This window comes from Mustela putorius, unplaced genomic scaffold (assembly GCF_011764305.1).
Source record: "Mustela putorius furo isolate JIRA1106 unplaced genomic scaffold, ASM1176430v1.1 tig00003976_pilon_pilon_pilon, whole genome shotgun sequence".
NCBI lineage: Eukaryota > Metazoa > Chordata > Mammalia > Carnivora > Mustelidae > Mustela > Mustela putorius.
This window is the reverse complement of record NW_025422118.1, coordinates 1172530-1174550: the sequence shown is the minus strand read 5'-3', so window position 1 is coordinate 1174550 and position 2021 is coordinate 1172530. Positions and strand designations below refer to the sequence as shown.

General features: G+C 46.0%; 1 non-coding gene across 1 annotated transcript; it reads left to right on the top strand.

Annotated features, from left to right (window-relative positions):
- The first annotated feature begins 310 nt into the window (after nucleotides 1-310).
- On the top strand, nucleotides 311-418 carry LOC123389499. The gene has a single exon (XR_006604094.1). It is a non-coding gene; the product is annotated as a U6 spliceosomal RNA (small nuclear RNA).
- The last annotated feature ends 1603 nt before the right edge of the window (nucleotides 419-2021 follow it).

The following is a 2021-nucleotide window of genomic DNA, read 5'->3' as shown; positions in this document are numbered from 1 at the left end:
AAATGTTAATGTCAAGGAGTACAAAGAAAGCCTGGGGAATTTTTCCAGATAAAAGGAGATGACGGGATAGGAAAATTAAATGCAATGTGTGATCCTGGATAAGGGGAAAATAGCTAAAAAGAATATTAGTGGAACAACTGACAGAATTTAAGTTCAGACTGTGAATCAGGGATCGGCATCAATGTTGTCTCCTGATTGTAATAATTAAACTGTGGTTACGTAAGAGAAGTTCCTATTCTTAGTAAATATACACTGGAAATGGGCAGGAGGGGTACAGTGTCCCCAACATGCTTTAAAATGTCTCGGGAAGGTGCTCGCTTCGGCAGCACATATACTAAAATTGGAACGATACAGAGAAGATTAGCATGGCCCCTGCGCAAGGATGACACGCATAAAATGTCTCGGGAAAAATAATATGTAAATGGAGAGATAGATACAGAGAAAATGATTAAATAAAAGGGGTAAAATGGGGGCACCTGGGTGGCTTAGTGGGTTAAGCCGCTGCCTTCGGCTCAGGTCATGATCCCAGGGTCCTGGGATGGAGTCCCACATCGGGCTCTCTGCTCAGCAGGGAGCCTGCTTCTCTCTCTCTCTCTCTCTCTGTCTGCCTCTCTGCCTACTTGTGATCTCTGTCTGTCAAATAAATAAATAAAATCTTTTTAAAAAAGGGGGGGGTAAAATGCAAATGATTAGTGACTCTGGGTCATGAGTTCTATTATTCTTGTAGGTTTTCCATAAGTTTGAAATTATATCAGAATTAATATATATGCTGGTGTGGAAAGCATTCCAAGATGAATTCTGGGGCGACAAAGGGTCGGTACAGAACCACATGTATATTATGTCGCTTTTAAACAATATCCCCTCTCTACGTTGTGCAAAGGACACACAAATGATGTTTGACAGTGTTGACTCTTGGGGGACAGGCTAGGAAAAATCAAGACCTGGAGAAAAGTTTTCACTTTTCATTTTGCATCTTCCGTCCTGTCGAATTTTTCCTTCCCTCTGGTAAAAGATGTTCCATACCTGTTAATTTACTTCCTTCTTCTCCTCCTTCCAATTAAAATTCAAATGCTCCAACAAAGGGCCCCACTTGGGCCTGAACTTGAAGATGGAGGCCCAGGGGAGAAAGGAGAAAGGGGTTGGGTGCCAAGCACTCAGATAGAGCCCCGGGGCTCCTAAGCCAGGAAGTTGGGGCAACCTGGGGACCAAGACCCAGTTTGCCTGTTTGGCGATCTGGTGGCCCTGAGCCTGGCTGGCAGCCTCCTGCAGAAAGGAGAAGCTGGGACTGGCAGGTCGGTGGGACCGAGGCCTGACAAGAGGAAGTGCTGAAGGCAGCCTGGGCTTGGGATGGATTTGGGTCTGACAGTTGAATTGCAACACAGCCTGGGTCGGTGATTAAATTTCCCATCTCAGAGGGCTGTGTGGCCTTCCTCCGTGCTCCCCACACCCCCACCCCCACCCCCGCCCCCTGCCCGGCCAGACTGTGTGCTGGCTTTTCCCTTTCCTCTCTGTTCCTCATTCTTGGCACAGGCTCTGCAGGCTCCGTGATTAGCCGTCCTTCCCGCCTCAGCAAGCTCAGCCCTGCGTTCTTCTGGAGCCCTACCCTGTTGGGTCAGTTTTTTTGGTCATTTCTGGCCTCTGACTCTTCAGCATGAGAAATCCAGCCCAACCCAGCATTCTGACCACAACTTAGCAGTTCTCTAGAAATTGCTAAGAAGTTAAGTGAAAATGGGCCAGACTGTTAAACTACTGTGACTGCATCAGTGATTGCCAGGGGTTGGGGTCAGGAGCGAGGGGAGGGGTTGATGGCAAGAGAGTCTGGGGGAATCTTCTGGGGTGATAGCCCTGTCTATAGAGTGATTTTCTCATGATAGTGACTAGGCTATATACACTTGTAAAATAACTCGTTAAATGGTACGCTTAAAGTTGGTAAATTTTATTATATGTAAGTTATACCTCTATAAGTCTAATTTTTTTAAAAGGACCAAAATAAAATGGAGCTATTATCTGTGTATTTAAAT